At 42.5% G+C, this 16,969-nt stretch overlaps 1 pseudogene across 1 annotated transcript; it reads right to left on the reverse strand.

Moving 5' to 3' along the window:
- Positions 1-15,742: 15,742 nt before the first annotated feature.
- On the reverse strand, positions 15,743-16,522 carry LOC307054247 (large ribosomal subunit protein uL30-like; annotated as a pseudogene). Its single transcript has one exon. The product of its transcript is annotated as a large ribosomal subunit protein uL30-like (transcript).
- Positions 16,523-16,969: the final 447 nt, after the last annotated feature.

Here is a 16,969-nt window from a genome sequence, read left to right on the forward strand (position 1 = left end):
ATTTAAAAGCCAGAGCTGTATTATATTCACAGCAGAATGTCAGTAGAGATCAAAGGGGGAAGTAAAAATAATTGTGGGGGCTTCCCTGGTGGCGCAGTGGTTGAGAGTCCGCCTGCCGATGCAGGGGACACGGGTTCGTGCCCCGGTCCGGGAAGATCCCACATGCCGCAGAGCGGCTGGGCCCGTGAGCCATGGCCGCTGAGCCTGCGCGTCCGGAGCCTGTGCTCCACAACGGGAGAGGCCACAACAGTGAGAGGCCCGCTTAACACAAAAAAAAAAAAAAAAAAGAAAAAGAGAGTAGCTCCCGCTCGCTGCATGCAGTAAGGAGGACCCAATGCAGCCAAAAATAAATAAATAAATAAATGTATGTTAAAAAATACACATGTATAAGACTAGAACCCAAACTAAATTATATAAAAACAAACTACAAAAGCCTGGGACACATTTCAATTCCTAGAATTATGATGTAGTGGTAGAAAGAGAATGGGTTTTGGAGTTAGAAGTCCTAGTTTTTCCACTTAAAACCTGTGAGATCTTGGATGAGTCACTTGGTCTCTCTAAACTTTATTTTACTCATCCCTGAAATCTGTAACAAAAGGTTACTTTAGAGGCCTTTTGCAAAGATCAAATATATTGATATGTACTGTATTTTTAATCATAACATACTGAAATTATGATACACTTAGTTTTGATAAGAAAATTAGAAATATTTGCTATCTGGGCAGCATCTGGCTCACCTCAACCAATATTTAATGAGCACCTTTGATGTAATGTTTGCTATACATTATAAAGTTTCTTTTTATAATTTCTTAGTTTTTATATTTTTACTGTGGAAATCTCAAACATACACAAAAGTAGAAAGAATAATGTAATTTGATGCTTCTCAAGCATTAAGCGTTCCCATGATTCACCTGGGGAGCTTGTTAAACTACAATTCTGACTCATAGGTCTGGGGTGGGGCCTGAGACTCTGCATTTCTAAAAAGCTTCCCTGTGACTGACATGTTGCTGACCACAGCTACCATATATTTGTGCTGCCCTAACAAAATACCATAGACTGGGTGGCTTAAACAACAGACATTTATTTCTCAGTTTTGGAAGCTAGTAAGTCTGAGATCAGGGTACCACCATGGTCAAGTTCTGGTGAAGGCCCTCTTCTTGGTTTGCAGACAGCTGCCTTCTTTCTATACCCTCACCAGAGGGAGATCTGGTGTCTCTTCCTGTTCTTATAAGAGCACTAACTCTCTTAGTGGGGGCTCCATCCTCATGATCTCCTAATACTTCCTAATACCATCACATTGGGGGTTAGGGCTTCAACATAAGAATGTTGGGAAGACATATATGGTCCATAACACAAGGATATAATGAACCTCCAAGTACTATAACTTAACATCAACAATAATTAATTCATGGCCCATTTTGCTTTTGCCTCCTTATCCCCTTGCCCTCCGCAGATTATTTTGAAGTAAATATCAGACATCCTATCTTTACAAATATACATCGTATATTTCAATATGTATCTTTAAAAAAAGAGAGATATTAAAGTACTTCCTTTGAAAAAAATAACCACCAGACCAACCCACCCCCTCATTCAACAGTGATTTCTTAATATTATTCAAAATCCAGTCAGCATTCATATTTCCCTGAATGCTTTTTTTTATTGTGATATGTTAATTTGTCTCTTCAGTCCTTTTTAAAAAAATTTATTTACTTTATTTTTTGGCTGCATTGGGTCTTCATTGCTGCATGCAGGCTTTCTCTAGTTGCAGCGAGTGGGGGTTACCCTTCATTGCGGTGCGCGGATTTCTCATTGCGGTGGTTTCTCTTGTTGCAGAGTACGGGCTCTAGGCAAGCCGGCTTCAGTAGTGTGGCATGCGGGCTCAATAGATGTGGCTCACAGGCTCAGTAGTTGTGGTGCATGGGCTTAGATGCTCCATGGCATGTGGGATCTTCCTGGACCAGGGCTTGAACCTGTGTCCCCTGCATTGGCAGGTGGATTCTTAACCACTGTGCCACCAGGGAAGCCCTCTTCGGTCTCTTTTAATCTGAAGATTCCTCTTCCAGCCTTGTCTTTTCCTTGCCCTTTTTCTTTTTCTTTTTTTGTTAAGAAACTAAGGCGTTTGTCCCATAGAGATTTCCATACTCTGGTTTTGCTGCTTTGCATCCTCATGAGGTTGTTTAACATGGCTCTTTCATTCCTGTATTTTCTGTAAATTGGTAGTTGGATCCAGAGCCTGAATTGGACTCAGGTCTGCTTTTTTGGCAAGGCTACCTCAAAGGTGGTGCTGTGCACTTCATCAGGAGGTCCATAATGTCTGGTTGTCTTTCTGTCCATAACTTTTTATTTATTTATTTATTTTTTTTTTTTCTCTGGGTATATGCCCAGCAGTGGTATTGCTGGGTCATATGGTAGTTCTATTTTTAGTTTTTTAAGGAACCTCCAAACTGTTTTTCATAGTGGCTGTATCAGTTTACATTCCCAACAGTGCATGAGGGTTCCCTTTTCTCCACACCCTCTCCAGCATTTCCTGTTTATAGATTTTTTTTTTTATTAGTTTCTGCTTTATAACAAAGTGAATCAGTCATACATATACATCTGTTCCCACATCCCTTCCCTCATGCATCTCCCTCCCTCCCACCCTCCCCTGTCCATAACCTTTTAAAAGGAGTCGGCTCTCCAATGAAACCCATGATTGGGGCATGCTGCCACCAGGTGGTAACAGCACACATAGCCACAGGTTCAAGCAGCAGAACAAGAAACACTTTTCAGCAGAGATCCCAGAAGGCGGGACATGTCTTCCTCATTGAACCTACATTAAATCACCATGATTTTTTAAAATTTTTATTTATTTATTTATGTATTTTGGCTGTGTTGGGTCTTCATTGCTGCACGTGGGCTTTCTTTAGTTGTGGCGAGCGGGGGCTACCCTTTGTTGCGGTACGTGGGCTTCTTATTGCGGTGGCTTCTCTTGTTGCACAGCATGGGCTCTAGGCGCATGGGCTTCAGTTGTTGTGGCACGTGAGCTCAGTAGTTGTGGCTCACGGGCTCTAGAGCGCAGGTTCAGTAGTTGTGGCACACAGGCTTAGTTGCTCCACGTCATGTGGGATCTTCCCAAACCAAGGCTCGAACACATGTCCCTTGCATTGGCAGGCGGATTCTTAACCACTGGACCACCAGGAAAGTCTCCTCATTTAATTCTAACAATTCCCAGGAATGTTAATCACTGTGTCCATGGTAAAACAGCGGTGAGGCCGGGATTTGATGTCTATGCTTTTTCTCTCTACCATTTCTGCAGCCTGCTACCTTCTCTTTTGGTTTGTACTGGAGTCACCTGTACTTGCTGTCCTCCCCCAGCTTACAGCTCTAATGATTTTTCTCCTGTTCCCTTCCATCCCCCACCCCCATTCATTCTCCACCCATCCCTGCCCTGGGAAGCTGGCTTCTGTGAATTCTATCACCAGGCTGCCTTACCTGCTGGCTTCCAATGACTTCCAATTGAATTCACCCCGATTTATTCTTCATGCTTCTTCCCCACCTCACGCTGTTTCCGAATGCTGCTTTCCTCAACTACAACTTCTGTGCCGGGTGGCCCCTCTTCCATGGCTTTTCACCCAGCTTCAGTTAGTACCTCTCTTGCCCCTCAGGCCTCAGCTTCCTGCTATTCTATTCCCTGGGAGTCTCAAGTTCCCCTTTAGTACTCTTACTCCACCTACCTCAGTAAAGAATATCTTCATTAAGATGGCTCTAAAAACTGCGCAGCTGGAGGGGCCACGTGTTTCCTGCTAAGATTCTCTCATTCTCTTCACTCTTGTCCTCACCTTTTATTTTCTCCTCAGTTGACTTCAGTGAGGCAAGCCCCTTAGCGCTTTTCTGAAAGGTTACCACCGGTTCCATCTTCCCTAGCAAATGGTTCTCTCAGTTCTCATCTTATTTTTAATCTCCTAGCAGCTTTTGATGCACTCCTTGATGCACTTCCTCTCCAGGCCTTCCCAGTCACCATGTGCTCCTCCTTGTACCTTCTCAGCCACTCCTTCTCTTCCTGACCACATCGTGGTGGCATGTCCCGGTGTGCAATTCACAAACCTCTTCTCCATCTCCACTCCCTTCCTACTCATCTCATCTAGTCCTGGAGCTTAAATACCACCTCTGCACGGATGACTCCCCAGTCTGTCTGTAGTCTCAATCTATCTCCAGAGTTCCAGAATCACATATCTAGCTGCCTACTTGCTGTTCCAAAATTAACAAAGCCTCGGATAGAATTCTTGATTCCAGACCTCCTCCCACCCCCTATATATAACCATCTCAGTCAATGATATCACGATTCACCCAGTTGCTCAGCTCATAAACTTTGGAGTTATCCTTGACTCCTCTCTTTTCCTCACTCCCCAAGAAGATTCTTCCTTCAAAATATATCCAGTGTCCCAACAACTTTTCACCATCCACTACTGTCACCCAAATCCAAGCCACCATCATCCATTTGGACAGCAGTAGCTTTCTTGACTGGTCTTACTGCTTAAACTCGTCCCATTTCCAGCTGGTTGCCTACACAGCTGCCTTCTGGTCTTTAAAATGTAAATCAGTCATATCACTCCCCAGTTGTGACTTTACATCACACTTGGAATGCAGTCTGAAGTACTTCATGGGGCTGCAGGGCCCTACACAATCTGGTGGCTTCCACCTCCCCATCTAACTGCCAGCCTCTCTGCTCTTGCTGCCTTCGTTCCAGACACATGGGCCTTCTTTGAACATGCCAAGCCTGGTCCTGCTCAGAACCTGTCTCTGTTGTTCCCTCTGTGTAGAATGTTCTTTCCCATCTCCACATGGCTCTCTATTTCTGGCCCTTCACACCTCTGCTCTCTCATCACCTCCTCAGAGGGGCCTTTCCAGATGGCCTTATCAAAAGCAGCAGCTCTCTGTTTTGCTATATACATTAGTTTGTTTTATTTTTTAGATTCCACGTGTAAGTGATATCATACAGTATTTTTGACTTATTTCACTAAGTATAATATTCTAAGTTCATCCACATTGCTGCAGATGGCAGAATTTCATTCTTTTTTTACAGGTGAGTAATATTGCATTGTATATGTATATACCACGTCTTCTTTATCCATTTGTCTGTTGATGGGCACTTGGGTTGCTTCCATACCTTGGTTATTGTAAATAGTGCTGCTATATATAGCAAAACAGTAACAGACTCACAGATGTAGAAAACAAACTAGTGGTTACCAGTGGGGAGAGGGAAGGAGGCAGGGACAAGATAGGGATGTGCGATTAATAAATACAAACTGCTGTGTATAAAAGAGATGAGGAACAAGGATATACTGTACAGCACAGGGAATTATAGCCATTATCTTATAATAACTTTTAATGGATTATAGTCTGTAAAAATACTAAATCACTACGTTGAACACCTGAAACTAGTATAATACTATAAATCAACTACACCTCAATAAAAATGAATAAATAAAACAGCAACTCTCTCTCTGCACCACTTTCTATCCCCTGTCCCTACTTAGTTTTCTTAGTCAGCATGTGTCACAATCCAAAATGAAATCACTTATTTATGTGATTTCACTAGAAGGTCTCACCCACTAGAAGGTAAGCTTTTTGAGAGCAGGGACTTGCAGACGCTCAGTAGATACTGGTCGAGTGGGTTAATGAGTGAGTGGTATCATTTTCATTTCTGTCTATACACAGAAAGCACTTGGCATATGCTTGCTCACTGGAGAGTCTTAGAATCCAGGCCCTGATTCTGAAGGTTCCAAGCCTGGTGCAGGCTCCTCTTGAACTTGGGGGGTGGACAGTGTGTGAACTCCCTAGGGTCCCCTAAGGGATCTGCAAGCCCTTCTCAAGGGCATGGTGGTATCATGACTATGGAGGGTTGGAGGTTTCAGAAGACTGTCAGTGAGCCTTCTTACTGTGGCCATGGCCATTTCTTCACCTCAGCCCTCCTATTTTTCCTTCAGTTCAGATCTACACACATCCCAGAGTCTTCTGCCAGCTCTGCTGGTGGGGAGGCAGAGCCAAGGAAGCTCTGCTGTGACGAACTCATAGCAAGGAGGGGTCCACAATCATTGTTGCAGAGGAATGAGTGCACAACAGAGGCCAAGCAGACAGGTGCAAAATGCCTCAGCTGCAGCCCATCTTGTCCCAAAGTACTGGCCTGAATCTTTCTGCTCTTGGATCTGCTGCCTTGCCTGAACCTAGAAATATTCCTCAGAGTGAACAGGTTGGGCTTTCCACACTCCAATCCAGCTTCAGAGATTCTGGGAATCCCGGCTGGCATGAATAGCTTCTGAACAGAGAGTTAAAGCTATTTTAAGATTTTGTTTGTAGCCAGGGAGGGTGATCTGTGGGCTCTGGTGACTGTAGAAGATGACCCTCCAGATGACCTGTTCTTCTGATGGTCATGGCTCTCAGGCACATTGTTGCAGCTGAATTGGAGTTGGGAGACAACGCAGTATCACTTTTTCCTTGGCAGATGTGGATGCTCATTTATTTACATGCTATTTAAAACGTATTGAGTTTTTCAAAAATTTCTTTAATTGAAGTATAGTTGATTTACAATGTTGAGTTAATTTCTGGTGTACAGCAAGGTGACTCAGTTATACACATATATACATTCTTTTTATATTCTTTTCCATTATGGTTTATGTATTCAGTTGTTATGTTATGACATAACATTTTTTGTGATGTTTAACTATATTCCTTTCTCCATGTGGTTTACTACTCTCCCCTCAACTCCACACCCTCCTTCATTCAAGGTACTGCCTTTTTTGTTGTCTATGTCCTTATGGAAAGAATGTGATAGAGATGAAAGAAAAATCAAAGGAGTCTCTCTTGCTTTGGTGTCCAAAAATGTGTGCATTTCCATAGAGAAGACTCCAAGAATAGACAAAATCTCTGTGGGAGAGAGGAGGGCTTCCTGAACCCCATCCTCAAACAGAGAAGAAATTTCCCTGAGGCTGGAAAAAAGAAAAGACAAAGGGGAAGTCCTGATGATGGAGACCTTAGTGGCGTTCTGAGGGACAAGCCCTGCCTTCTGGACAGAGCCCCAAGAGGTAAAGCTGAAGCCTGGGAGGAGGGAGCACCCTGATTCCCATACTCTTAGATGGCACAGAGGGAAAAGAGCTTCCAGGTCTGCCTGGCTGTCAGGAATGAGAGCAGTAGCAGGAGCCACTGGCATGGGCTGATGACCAAGGGTCAGATGCTTATTACCTCCATCATCTTAACGGGATGAGGGAGAAATTGAGGGGTGGACTCCAAAGACTATGTTTCTGTTCCTTTAGCAAAATGGGGATTTAAATTCAAAATTAAGCCGAGTTTTCTCTCTCTCTCTCTCTCTCTCTCTCTCTCTCTCTCACACACACACACACACACAAACACACATACAGTACTTCAAAAAGAAAGTTTATTGAGCTCCTACTGTGTACCAGGCTGGATAAGCCACATAGACACAGACTCTGGTCTCTAGAGTTACAGAGTCTCTCTGGGGGAGTAACACTCGACCAATTGGCCATGAGCCTTGGTGCTAAGTGGACTACTGGAGATGTGAGCATAAGGCTGTATGATCACAGAGGTGGAATGTGTATTCTTCTGAGAACTATACCTCAGGCTTCACAAACTTAGAAGATCCCAGTTTTGGGGTGTTCACAGCAGTCACCAAACTCCCAGAAGACTACTAGAGAAAGCCAGAGCTTGTAGGTTCTTTCACAGGAGGACAACAGACACGTGGGCCACTCTCAGCTCCCAGAAGATTGCTCAGAGTGTGCAGGCTAGAGGCAAGGTGCTGGGATCTGCTGTGGGACAGTCCCCTCTGGCTCTGAAAGGGCTCAGAATTCTCCTTGCTGCCCTGCTGCCCTGCTCAGTCTCTCCTCTGGTGACAAGTCCTCCACCCACAGGGACTGGATACACAGTATTTATGTCTTAGAAGTTGGCCTTCTTTCCTCAATGCTCCACTCAGGTCCCTTTCCTTCTCCACTTAAAAAAAAAATTGAGGTGTAGTTATTTACAATATTATATAGTTTCAGGTGTACAACATAGTGATTCAAAATTTTTATAGATCATATTCCATTTAAAGTTATTATGAAATATTAGCTATATTCCCTGTTGCTATAAAATATATACTTGTCAGTTAATTTATACATGGTAGTTTGTCCCTATTAATCCTCTATCCCCATCTTGCCCCTCCCCCTTTCCCTCTCCCCACTGCTAACCACTAGTTTGCTGTTTATATCTGTGAGTCTGTTTCTTTTTTGTTATATTCACTGGTTTTATTTTTTAGATTCCACATGCAAGTGATATCATACAGTATTTGTCTTTCTCTGTCTGACTTATTTCACTAAGCATAATACCCTCCAGGTCCATCTATGTTGTTGCAAATGGCAACATTTCATTCATTTTAATGGCTGAGTAATATTCCATTGTATATATATACCATATCTTTTTTTTTTGTGTGTGTGTGTGTGTGTGTGGTACACGGGCCTCTCACTGTTGTGGTCTCTCCCATTGCGGAGCACAGCCTCCGGACATGCAGGCTCAGCGGCCGTGGCTCATGGGCCTAGCCGTTCCATGGCATGTGGGATCTTCCCGGACCGGGGCACGAACCCATGTCCCCTGCATCAGCAGAAGGACTCTCAACCACTGCGCCACCAGGGAAGCCCTATACCACATCTTTATCCATTCATCTGTTGATGGATACCTAGGTTGCTTCTATGTATCAGCTATTGTAAATAATGTTGCTATGAATATTGGGGTACATGTATCTTTTCGAATTAATGTTTTCATTTTCTTTGGATATATATCCAGGAGTGGAAATGCTGGATCATATGGTAGTTCTATTTTTAGTTTTTTGAGGGACCTCCATACTGTTTTCCACAATGGCTGCACTAATTTACGTTACTGCCAACAGTGTACAAAGGTTCCCTTTTCTCTACATCCTCACCAACATTTGTTATTTGTGGTCTTTTTGATGATAGTCATTCCGACACATGTGAGGTGATATCTCATTGTGGTTTTGATTTTCATTTCTCTGATGATTAGTGATGTTGAGCATCTTTTCATATGCCTATTGACCATCTATATGTCTTCTTTGGAAAAAGGTCTATTCAGGTCTTCTGCCCATTTTTTAATCAGGTTTTTTTTTTGATATTGACTTGTATGACCTGTTTAGATATTTTGGATCTTAACCCCTTACTGGTCATATCATTTACAAATATTTTCTCCCACTCAGTAGGTTGTCTTTTTGTTTTGTTGATGGTTTCTTTTGCTATGCAAAGATTTTAAGTTTAATTAGGTCTCATTTGTTTATTTTTGCTTTTGTTTCTCCTTCCCTACTTTTGTCACTGACAACTTATTTTCCTGGATTAGTGTTTCTCTGATAATTGTGACCCTTTTACTTGGCTGTTTTTTGTTCTCCTGGTAAAGATTTGAGGGAAACATCTTTATTTCATGGGCAACACACAATCTTGCTCTTTGGGTGGGCCAGATTTCTAAATTTTGGTGAGTTTCATAAATTCTGTTATTTCCAATCAGACAACACTTCCTGCCCAGGTTCCCAGGTTCTGGGAGTGAAGGCCATTTGGAGAGGATTATCTAGCTCTGAAACCACTGTCCACATACAGATTTTTTTTTTCTTTCTATCCAGATGGTCATTCATTAAAAGATTTTTTTAATTGTAAGTAATCATACCTGTTGCAATTTTTTTTTAAACTGCAGGTATTACTTTGAAAAACAATTCAGTTTTGAAAGGGTAATAGACAAGCCTGGTATAAAATTCAAAATGTATAAAGCCAAAGTGGTGAGAAGCCTTTCCTTCCCTTTCCTCTGGTCAACCAGTTCCCCAGAGGCCATCTCAGCTACCAGTTTATTTTGTCTATGTATACATTATAAATCTTTCCCAGTTTGTTGTTTGCTTTGCAATTTATTTATTTTTTGTCAGATTGATGTTATAACATTTTAATATAATCTATTATTTTTAGATCTAAAAATTAGTTTAAATATGCATGCAATAACCCGCACACAAATGTTCATAGCAGCTTTGTTTGTAATAGCTTCAAACTGTGATCATCCCAGATGGCTTTTGACAGGTGAATGGTTAAATAAACTGTGGTACATCCAACCATGAAATGCTACTCGGCAATAAAAAGGAATGCACCATTGATGCATGCAACAGCTTGGATGAATTTGTTTTGCAAAATGTTACCACTGGGGGTGTGTGACATAATAAGAAATACATATTTGGTGTCTACCCTCCCCACTCCCCCTTTCCTGGTGCACAGCTCTAAAACGCTTGTAATCTCTGAAGTGGTAAGTGTGTTTTTGTTGTTAATCAGATGACTAGTGGCTGGAGGATCCTGGAAAGCTCCTAAGGATGGGGGACTGGTTTTTGCTTGGAAAGTCAACCATGTGATTAGAGGGTTGGAATTTTTAAAAATATTTATTTATTTATTTTATTATTTATTTGGCTGCGCCGGGTCTTAGTTGCGGCATGTGGGATCTTTAGCTGCAGTGTGCGGGATGTTTTAGTTGTGGTGTGCAGGATCTAGTTCCTGACCAGGGATCGAACCCGGGCCCCCTGCATTGGGAGTATGGAGTCTTAACCACCAGGGAGGTCCCAAGGGTTGGAAGTTTTAATCAATCATGCCTACATAGTGAAGCCTCTATAAAAAACCCTAACTGAAGCTTTTGGAGAGGGTGCTAAGTACTTCAAGGTGCTGGGAGGGTGACGGTCCTGGAGAGGGCATGGAAGCTCTGCACCCCTTCCCATACATCATGCCGTATGCATCTCTTCCATTTGGATGTTCCTGAGTTGTATCCTTTAATAATAAATCAGTAATGTAGTAAATAAACTAATTTTTCTGAATTTTGTGAGCTGTTCTAGCAGGTTATCGAACTCAAGAAGGGGGTTATGAGAACACATAATTTATAGCTGCTTGGTCAGAAGTACAGGAAGCCTGGATTCCAGATTGGCATCTGAAGTGGGAGCAGTTTTGTGGGACTAAGCTCTTAACAACTGGGGTCTAATGCCAATTTCAGGTAGATAGTGTCAGAATTGAATTGAATTGTAGACACCCAACTGGTGTCAGAAGTGTTCAGTGTGAGTAGTAGTACAGAAAAAAGAGGTTCTTTTTTTTTCCAATTTAGAGAGAAACTGAGCAAAGCATACAACAGAACTCTCTGCATTATTTCTTACTACCGCATACAATTCTATAATTATCTCAATAAAGATTTCAACTAAAAATACACAAAATAGAGTAGTAGAGAAAGTAAACACTAAATCTTCTTTCCATACCTTATCCTAATTCCATTTTCTAAAGAGAATGTTAACACTATAAAGTATATCCTCCCAGACATTTTCCTATACTTACACATTTTTCTAAACAAAAATGGGGCTGTGTTTTTGTTTATATCAGTAGCTTATTTTGTTCACTTAGAAAACAGACATCGTTTCATGGCGTTTAGGGTTGCCAAATACAGCAAATAAAAATACAAGATGTTCAGTTGAATTTGAATTTTGGATAATGGATAATTTTCTTAGTGTAAATATGTCCCAGTATGTTGCCATTTTATTCAGCAACCCTAATGGCAGTATACTTACCTAATTCTTTTGAAAAATTGGTTGCATAGCAGTCCACTGATATTTAGCCTTTTCCTACTGATGAGGGTATTCTTTAGATCAGAGTGTTCATCATAATTCTCAGTAAATCATCAGGTCTCTTACATTTGTACGGTACCTTATTCAAATTTCTCTCATATTTCATTCAACAAAAATTAACTGAGAATTACAGCAGAAAAATCCTGGGCTTTGGATTCCTGGCTGTTATTCTTATCAGATACTTAAACTTCTTGAACTTCAGTTTCCTCATTTGTAAAATGGGAATAAGAATACCTACTCTGCAGGATTAGAAATAACGTGTATACAACCCCTAGTAGTGCCTAGCAGAGAATGGAACTCAAGAGATAAATCATTGTTATTTACAGTAATGTTAAGATCCTGTGGTAGGTGCTAAGGGATAAACAGAATTAAGAAACATATTCCTGACATTTTTGGGTTACTTTTAATTTTGAAATAATTTCAAAGCTATTGGCAAGTTGCAAGGATAGAATAGAACAAGGAATTCCCACATATTCTTTACCCAGATTCACTAATTCTACATTTTGTCCTATCATCCTCCTCCTCCTCCTCCTCCTCCTCTCCCCCACTGTCATTTTTTCCTATGAACAAGAACATTCTCTTATACAACCATAATTTAATTATCAAAATTAGGAAATCTAACAAATTCCCAAAGTAGTTTTCAAATTCAAATTCCTGAAATATTTTTAATAGGTTTTTTGGAGCTATCTCCTTTTCTAGTAGGACTATGGCCCAAAACTTAATTTTGTGTGGCTTCTCATTTTCTCTTGGATTGGATATAAGAATCAAGGCATGGTTTGTAGCCTGAGGTGTGCTAACCTGACTGGCCTCAGAAGAGAAACAGCATTGCTATGAACGGACTGAAGTCTTTGCTTCCCGTCCCCACTGATGACTCAGCTGCAAATGGTGCTGACATTCAGGCATTCATTCCACCACCAGAGAAGCACAGCTCTCGCCCTGCCTTGCCAGGCTCAGATACTCTTACGCTGGCAGAGTGGCTGCGTGGGCTTCCTCTGAAATGCACAACTGCTCATCTCCCTTTCCTGGTCAGCACCCCTCCCAACTCTAGCCTGGCACACAAGGCCCTTCACAAAGGGTTCCCTGATTACTGGCTCTTCCTTTCCTGCCACACCCCTTGTTTCCTGTGCTCCACCCAACATACCTTTCTCCCGGGAGACTTGTGTTTTCTTGCCTCTGTGCTTCTGCACATAGAGCTCCTCCTGTCTGGGGAATGCTCTTCCCTCGTCAAATTTTTTTTTTTCTTTTTTTTTCAAGGCCTAACTCCAGTACAAAATACCTCAATCCCCTGATCAGAAATAATTGTTCCCCATTTTCAGGTCTAACCAGCATGGCTGAGTGCACTTGTATCTGGTGCTTCTGTCTGGTCCTTTATTAAAGTTGGTTGTCTATGGATCTGGCTATTCTCTCTTTGAGATTCCTTGGGCAGAAGACACATCTCTTTTCTTCCCTTTTCTGGCATTGCCCTGAACAGGGTGAGGCATAGGGTAGACACTAGTGACTGATAAAAGAATGAATAGCATGAATTACCCTGTGTGAGAGGGGCAGACGCTTGGTTATAGAGATGATGCATGCAAGTGCACATTAATCGTTCAAAAAACTGTAGAGGGTTTTATTATTGCTGCTAATGGTGTTATTATTGGTAGAGATGTTACATTCCAAATGGCCTGACCCGCCCAGTTAGTGACTCAAGAAACAGGGAGCAGCAGAATCATATCCAATCTCCTTATTGTCCATTTGAGGAAACAGGTTCACAGAGGGGCAGGCACTTCTTTCAGGTCAGGTTCCACAGCTTAGAGCCCTGCCTCCTTGCACTGGACTGTTTTGTCTTACAGCCTAATCACTCTCCTTAATTCAGTAATACTCAAGCTCTTTTGAATATGTACACTCAACATAAGTTTGAAAAACTTTAAGTAGATATCTAAATTTTCTTACCATACTTTTAGTAATAATTTTTATAACCTCCTTTATTTATATAGAATTCTAAGTTAAAAACTGTTATTTTTCCTTAGTACTCTTAACCATGTGAGGCAGACAGGCTTGACTATATTAGCCCCATTTTACAGACAAGACTGGAAACATTCCCATATTTAGTATAATACAGATCCAGGATATATACCCTGGCCTTCCACACTCACAGCTGCTCTTTTCCTATTACTTTTTGACACATCATTTTAAAGTCATCTGATTTTACAATGTTTCACAGTATCAGAGTAACATCTGTAACATCTAATCCTGGCAGGTTAACTCTTGAGCCAACCAATTTAACTACCTCATAATCTGGCACATTTTAAGGCACTGTTAATACCTCCAATTCAATCTCACAGCTATGTTAGTAACAGGGAAGAACATTTTGTATTCTATTACAAGTTAATCAGTAAAGGGATGTTGCCTATAAGCTGAAATTATACATAATGGCCAATCTCTGGGAACCCTGCCTCCCAGGTAATGAGCATTAAGCTAAAATACCTTTGTTTAGCTGACCAGGCTCACCTGTGAACAAATAACACATGACGGGAACCAGGAAGTGTTTGACTTTACGCCGTCCCCTTTCAGTATAAAAGAAGCCTGAATTCTAACTCAGGCAAGATGGTTCTTTGGGGGCACGAGCCCGCCATCTTCTCAGTTTTCTGGCTTTCTGAATAAAGTGGCTATTCCTTGTCCCAACAACTCGTCTCTCCATTTATTGGCCTGTTGGGTGGCGAGCAGTATGAGCTTGGGCTCAGTAACATGTTTGAGCGCTCCATGAACCAAAACTGCAGCAGAGCTGATCTTAAAGGACCAGGGGACACAATAGTTAAGCATGTTTTCAGCTCTTAAGCTGGGCCTGGCACACCCTCATCAACTGCTTAGATGGCAAGCTGAAGCAAATAAGTGAGTGACAGGAGCAGAGGGAAGGCCCATTTAGGGGTGGACACTGATGACAAACACAAGCAGGGTCAGAGCCTCTTTTTAGGTCTAATATCTCCAGGAGTGTTGGTCTACATTCTTACTTGCAGGGTAGAGGGCAATACTTCTGGAGTCTAGAATATATAAGGAAAGGGTCCAATTAAGCTGCTTGCCTGCAGCCTAAAAGACCAAATATTGCTAATTTCATCCATGCCAAACCAAGAAAATGGTTCACTCTTTCCTGATTTAGGTTTAAGAAGAGGACTGATCATCAGGGAAACCAGAGAATTCCATCCTGAAGCCCAGCAGAACTAAATGGTGGGCATTTCCCTGAGTCATAGATGGCACAGGGACTCAGTAATCTACCACCGTGTTCTTAAAAGGAAACACTCATTTGGCTTGAAGGGAAAAAACTACCTTGGTAAGCTCTGGTCTTCCATAGGACGTGGAACCAGAAGAGACTAGGAAGGTCAGAGCCTGGGTGACCAGTCCTGATAGTGCAGGACTTCTTCACACAAGGTGCATGGGTCCCTGAGTAGGGTCTACAAATACTCTAAACTTCCAAGAGAGAATTGGAGTTTCTGCATGTTTTCCTGGGGGAAGGCGTCCTTCCCTTCTCATAGATCCAAGAACAGGTTAAAATCCTGAGCTAAAGAAAAGCATTAAGCCAGCTGCAGGCAAGGGTAAGGAAGGCATCATATACACTTAGAGCTCTGTGTAAGTCTGAGAGCTCACAACGCTGTCACTGAAGTTAGAACATGGACTCACAGCAGAGACAACCGAGCACTGCTTTTGTGCTCTTCTCTCTAATTGTACTTAAAATTCTTTCCAAAACAAGGCCCTAGGAACCCCTAGGCTCAAGTATGTCCCTGGGGTTGGTCCACTGCTGTCTTGTATTCATGCTTGGGTATTCATTCACCAACATTAAACCCCAGGATAGAAGATGTGACAAAGCATCCCTCCTCCATGGCATGAGTCTTTTGCTGATTTCAGAGGTGGATGGTGACCAACAACGAAAATACACAGGAATGTTTCCTTGGACCTGGGGTGGGATGAAAAGTGCCTGCCATGACTGTCACCATCTTTTCCCTGACACTTCCCCTGTAGTTTCTGAAGATATAGTAGAAAATAACCTTTTTTGAAGATACTGGGTAACAATTCCATAAAACAAAAACACATGCTTCCAAATGCACTGTGCTTTCAGATATTCTGGGTTTGGTTCAGCTGCCGGATGACCTGACTGATGCTTTCTCCTCGATAGCCAGGTGAGCCCACCTCCTTTAGGAAACCCACTCTATTCTTGGTAGCCTGATGGGCCACTGAGAGTTGGAAAGGGCGCAAAACCCCTGAGATCGACTGAAAATTCTTCCTCAGGAAGGCAATTTCATGAATGAGGTCTCTCAAAGCAAATGAAACCAAACTTCCCCAGGTGCTCCTCAATCACTGTGTCGTCTGTCGGATGGTTTTGTTTTTGACTTTGGCTTGTCCACGTTTCAAGATGAGTTCCCAAACAGACTTCAGATTTGGAAATCCCCAGGTCATATAAGGTTCCACTCTACAAAGCGTTTTTATGGTTTTAGGGGTTACTTTCACAAAGACACCACTGAAAATCTTATTCAGGCAAAGTCTTGCAATGGTCCTCTGCATCAGTGAACTCACCCCATTAATCCTTTGGATGAATACAACAAAGGCCAAAGAATATTTATCTGGCACTTTCAAGCCATGAGTTTTCACTTCTAGTCGTCTGAGGCGCACCCTGTCACATCGCTGCTGCCAGGAATCATGTAGGAACCATTCTAGTTGCTTAAACTTGAGCCCTTTTCCATTCCTCTGTTCCTCCTTGTGTAAAAGCGCCTGCTTTGCCTGGGTGGCTTTGAGGGCCTGATAAGCCTTCCTCTTTTTCAGGAGGTTTTCTGGAACCAAAGGGATCTTCCTTCTTTGCTCTTCCTCCATCTTTCCCATGCTTCGGCTACTGCTCATGCGCAGCCCCACCGGGCGGGGAAGAGAGGAATGGCTCTATGTTTACTTGACCATAGAGACGTCTATTCTAGCTCAGGGGTCCCCAACCCCTAGGGCGCAGACCGGTACCCGGTCACACAGCAGGAGGTGAGTGGCCAGCTGGCGAGAGCGAAGATTCATCTGCCGCTCCGCATCACTTGCATTACCCCTCCTCCCGCCCCATGTTCAAATTGTCTTCCACGAAACCGGTCTCTGGTGCTAAAAAGGTTGGGGACTGCTGTTCTACCTCATGGCGGGGCGACCAGGACTGCTGCACCTTCTTAGCAGCAGTGAACCACGGAGGCCTTGCTAACCCTTATTCCTGCCAAGAGTTGCACAAAGCTTCCTTCGCACTGCCTCCACGCTTTTTAGAGCTGTGTCATCTTCAAAACCCAGCCCTTTCCGTTTCAGCTGTATTCTCATAATGCT

This window comes from Hyperoodon ampullatus (genome assembly GCF_949752795.1).
Source record: "Hyperoodon ampullatus genome assembly, chromosome: 6".
NCBI lineage: Eukaryota > Metazoa > Chordata > Mammalia > Artiodactyla > Ziphiidae > Hyperoodon > Hyperoodon ampullatus.